At 43.4% G+C, this 4845-nt stretch overlaps 1 pseudogene; it reads right to left on the minus strand.

Annotated features, from left to right (window-relative positions):
* Positions 1-4041: 4041 nt before the first annotated feature.
* LOC110291486 lies at positions 4042-4402 on the minus strand (annotated as a pseudogene).
* Positions 4403-4845: the final 443 nt, after the last annotated feature.

The raw sequence follows: 4845 nt of genomic DNA on the forward strand, positions 1-4845 counted from the left end.
GAAAGATGGCCTAGTCGGCCATCAATGGAAAGAGAGGCCCATTGGACTTGCAAACTTTATATGCCCCAATATAGAGGAATGCCAGGGCCAAAAGAATGGGAATGGGTGGGTAGGGAAGTGTGGGGCGCTATGGGGGACTTTTGGGATAGCATTGGAAATGTAACTGAGGAAAATATGTAATAAAAATATTAAAATTAAAAAAAAAGAACTTGGAGAATCTTTGTCACACAGTACAGTCTGTGCAGACTGTAACATGGTACAGTCACTCTAGAGAGCTCGGTTGGCAGCATCACCATTTGATTTCTGTTGCTGTGATAAAATATCTTAACACAATGCAACTTAGAGGAGGAGGTTTTTTTTTTTTTTCACCACTGCAGGTTACAGTTCATCATTTAGGGGGATCTGAGACAAGAGGATCTTAAAATAACCGCTCACATCACATTCACACTCAGAGCAAAGGGAATAAACACATGAGTGCCTATTAGTGCTCAGCTTGCCCTCTACATTTGTACATTCCAGGATCCCCTGCTAGGTATGGTGCCACCCATAGTGGACATGGTCTTCCTATGTGAATTAATAAGACAACCCTCACCACAGACATGCCTACAGGACAACCCAATTTAGACAATCCTTTATTTAGACTTCATTCCTAGATGATCTGAGATAGTCTCAGGTTGACAACTAAAAGTAATCCTCCTTTTAAACAAGTTCCTTGTTTAAAACAAAAGTACACATCATCCCTAGAACCAAACATTTATACTAAAATCTTCGTAGTTCTAAAGTTCAAAATTATGCTCACACAAAAACACGTCTATGAATGGTTTTAAGGCACTGAACTGGAAACAACCCCAGTGTCTTTTAACGAATGAATTGTTGGACAATTTGATGGATCTAAGCCATGGGAAAGGTCCAATGGCAGAATGTCATCCACAAATACAAAGGAGCATCCCACTTGGGAATCATGAAAGCATCCACAAAGCTCTCAAGGACAATGCATAAGAGAAGACAGGAGGTCATCCATATGGATACAGGAACTAAACAGGTCCTATCATCCATCTCCAGCCTATGTGGAAAAAAAAAAAAAAAAGGCGGTATGATGAGAACAGAAACTTTTAAAGAAAATAAACTTCTGAAAGAAGATTGTACACAATAAGAGGAAGGATTTGAATGTACATTTTAAAAAATGAAAATAATATTAAAAGTATTCACAGTAAACAGAGACCCATGACAGAGAAGACTCACAATTTCTTCCCCATGGACAGCTTCTGCCAATCCACACTGACCCACTCTACTGAACCAGAGAGAGGGAGAAATATGTCAGAAACAGACCTGAGTTCTCTGGAGTAAAGAGTCAGGAGCACCTGATCTACATGTAAAGTATCTTCCAGGCAAGAGTCTGACTGAAGTTTTCCCTGATGGCAAGGCAGAAGCAGGGCATCTGGGGCTCACAAGTGCACTTCCACAAAGAACACACACAGCAGGAGCCCCATGGGAATGGCTAAGAGAAGCCATTGGCGAAAAAGGTAAATTATTTCAAGGAGAAGCGGCATCTCACAAGCTCAAAAGGGTGTGAGTCTTTTTAGTAACTTCAGAGTGGAAAGAGTATCTAAATAGCAACATTGTAACTGGAAAGAGCATCTAAATAGCAACATTGTAACTGGAAAGGACATCTAAATAGCAACATTGTAACTGCAGGGAGACTACATCCAGCAGCTAAACCAAGCAGCTGTAGACAAGGAAGACATGCCCTACTTTTTTTTTTTTTTAATCACGGAACCTCAAAATGTTCTTAGAGAAGCCCAACACAGCCAAGTGGGGCATTGAGCAGCAGAAACAAGAAAATGCAACACAGTCCATGAGACCTGCCCCACTTTCCCATCACCTTTCAAGCTTGCATCAAATACAACTCAAGTTAGACTTAAGTAGAAGATGGGGAATACGGTTCAGATTCAATGGGATTTTTAAAAAACAGAAAACATTTCACTGAGACCTGAAAATGATCAAAGAGTCGAGGGACTTTACCCAAGATATCATCAGGAATAAGAATGACAGAGCCCCCAGGCAGATCTGAAGGAAAAGAGCAAGCTGGTTCGTTTCAATAAATCACAAGTCATTGAAACTTTTCCCTAGATCCCTGGAGCAATGGAGCCCCGATCTGGTCCCATGGGTTCTGATGAGATATATCCCCCATCAAAGATTTTCTAGTTTCAGAATCTATGGTTCAGTAAATCTGGTGCTGCAATGTTACAATCCAGCTGTTTCTATGTTACCAATTAGTCCAGTCTTTTTTGGATTTCCATGCTGACCTGGTGCCAGGCAATACTGAACAAATGGGAAACGTATCTGGAGGACTGGGGTCCTCTTTATAATAGCAAGATCATAGAGTGGCCGTGGAGTTTGTTCAATATTGGTAACACTTAAGTTATTACCTATTATTTATGCCTCTCTGAAAACCTCCTTCCTGAAATAACCCTTTGCACTGAGTAGAATAGAAGAGAGGCAGAACCCAGTAGATCAGTGATCTAAGAGAAGCAGTTTGCTGAACTCTTCTTAAACCATCCTGTGTTCATGATGAAGCTCTTTAAGGATGATTCACTGCAAGGGTGAGATCATGAGTTACTCAGAAACCTGAAACTTTCTGGAGTTTCTCTCAGCGAGCAACAGAGGAAACACTTGGCAGCTACTTTCAAGATGACAGATATGCCTTACTCAGCTCCGGGGTCCTGTCGCATCCTATTTGTAGCCTCTACCTACTTCTTTGGGGAGACCCACTCACATTCAAAGGGCATCAGAACACTCCCTCCTTCACTTAAGCTGTGAAAGCTTTTCCTTAGTCAGCTTTTTGATTGATTCCTTGAAAAAATTAAGAACAGAAAATAACCTTAAAGAGGAAATATTTTTAAATCATGTTTGGATCACAGTATCTCTTTGGAAGCCCACGCACAAGGCACAATGTCTTGCTTGTCTTCCTGTTGCTGTGATAAAATACTCTGAAAAAAGGCAACTTAAGGAAGAAAGATCATTTAGCTCACTATTCCGGGTTATAATCCATCATTGTGGGTGAAGTCAAGACAGCAGGAACTTGAAGCAGCTGGTTACATTACATCTATAGTCCAAAGCAAAGAATAATGAATTCATGCTTGCATGCTATTGCCTGACTCCCTCTCTCCACATTTACACAGTTCAGAGACGGCTGCCCAGGAAATGGTTGGCACCACAGTGGTCCCAGCTTCATCTGAACATAATCAAGGCAGTCCCCTCAGATCTGCCTGTTGGTGAAGACATCATGCACTTCATTCAGATACAGCGTTCACAAGCTCCTGAACTGGAACTGACCTGCAAGCTTCCTCCCTGCAGACTAGCTCACATAGTAAAAGAAGGCATCACACAAGCTTCCAAAGGGAGGAAGCAAGCAACAGTCCAACCCAGCTCTGGTGCTTGTGAACCCCAGCAGTGAGAAGCATGGCACAATAACCCTAAGGGTCTCTGAGTGCTGCACAGACCTTGGCAGTAACAACAGCTCTCTAATTGAACGTAAAACCCACACAACATATAATCTCGCCCCTTTGCTGCTATTGGCCATGGGACATTAACTACCACTTGTCTTAGTATATACATGACATTTTGAATGTTTGAATGATTCTCTGGTCACAGTATAAGCAGAACCTTAGTGTTAAAAGCAAAACTTACAACTTACTCGTGAGGTGGAGTGTTAAAACATGTACACTTTTAGTATACATATACACATTCATATACATATGCATGTACATGTTCATATACCGATTAATGAAACAGATGCAACTGGTTTGCGAGTGAGCAGGGCTGTATGGAAGGGTTGGGAGGCAGAAAAGGGGGAAATATCTCAGTTTCACTGTTTTAATTTTAATTTATTTGTTTTTTTTTTTAAGGAACACATGACTTTAAAGTGACCGAAGCCCAGCTTCTAGAAACATCCCCCCGCCCCCACTCCCCGCCCCCTGCCCCCCACCTCGCCGTATCCACACAAGGTAGAAATGGACATCTTTGGGACCCCAGCTCTGCTCACGCTGCCAGGTCTTTGGGCTCCTCAGGAGTTAACTTCATCAGTTTGTCCACGCACAGCAGGATGAGAGTGAGGAACCAGAAACTCCAGCCACTGCAGCAATCCAGACATATTTGTCCACGGAAGCTCCGCAACACAGGGAGGCTATGGGCAGAAGTCAACATTGGCACACTGCTCCAGGGTCCTGGAGTCTGAATGGTGTGTACTCAGGGTTGAATTGCCTCTGCTGGCTTCTGTATCGAAGGACAAGTAGAAGGAGATGAGGACGAGGGAGGCCTGCGGGGCAGAGGTGAGGTACCCAGGGCTGCAGAGGAAGACACCAGTCGGAGCCATGTTGGTGCAGAGGTGCCCCGGGCTGGAAAACAAGTGTCCTGCATGTGCTGGGTTTGAGGTGAGTCCTGCCCTCCTGGTTTAACTTTTAAAAGGCAATATTTTTAGAGTAAAAAAAAAAAAAGGTGAAATGGTTTCTCTGTCATGGAAAATACATTGTCTATGTCCTATGATATTAGCACCATCTCCAACTTCTACCTATTAGAAGTCAGAAGCAGCCCCCAACAGAGAGTGTCCAAAATTATACTAGAACTTTAAATTGACCAAAAGACTAAGAGAAATCATCTTTCAAAAATGTCTAGCAGAGCGTGAGGACAGTGGTCCGCCTTGCAGGGAGAGCCATCTTGGCTCCGGGACTCCGCCGAACTTAGTCTCCACAGGTGAGAGTGAGGACCACAGAGGCAGACAGCTTCTGGGACAGGCGGGAGCCACAGAGCCGCTGAGGCAGCACCCTTTTGGGGCCGCAGACATCC

Source organism: Mus caroli, chromosome 1 (assembly GCF_900094665.2).
Source record: "Mus caroli chromosome 1, CAROLI_EIJ_v1.1, whole genome shotgun sequence".
NCBI lineage: Eukaryota > Metazoa > Chordata > Mammalia > Rodentia > Muridae > Mus > Mus caroli.